This window comes from Penaeus monodon, chromosome 23 (genome assembly GCF_015228065.2).
Source record: "Penaeus monodon isolate SGIC_2016 chromosome 23, NSTDA_Pmon_1, whole genome shotgun sequence".
Lineage (NCBI taxonomy): Eukaryota > Metazoa > Arthropoda > Malacostraca > Decapoda > Penaeidae > Penaeus > Penaeus monodon.
The window spans coordinates 44,593,314-44,593,633 of record NC_051408.1 but is presented as its reverse complement, the minus strand read 5'-3'; positions in this window follow the sequence as shown (position 1 = coordinate 44,593,633).

Below are 320 nucleotides of genomic sequence, written 5' to 3'. Positions count from 1 at the left end.
AGTTTTTTCATGTGCATGTATTTACACACATCTGCCAGGACCTCCAACAAGATACTAACTGACCGAAGTAACGGGGCAGGATCAGCAGCACCTTCGTCCCTGTAACTGAGACTACAGCGCGCTCCTTCCCAGAGCTTGAAGATGTCAAACAAAGACAAACAAAAAAGATAAACTTTAATACTATTTATTATATTACACTATTTCAATATCCTGTGGTCGGAATATCTTTAACTTTTTTAAACATTGTTATTCCCATACATTTAACAAAATAATTACATGAATAAATAGAACTTGTCTGTGTGCACTTTCATCATTGTCAC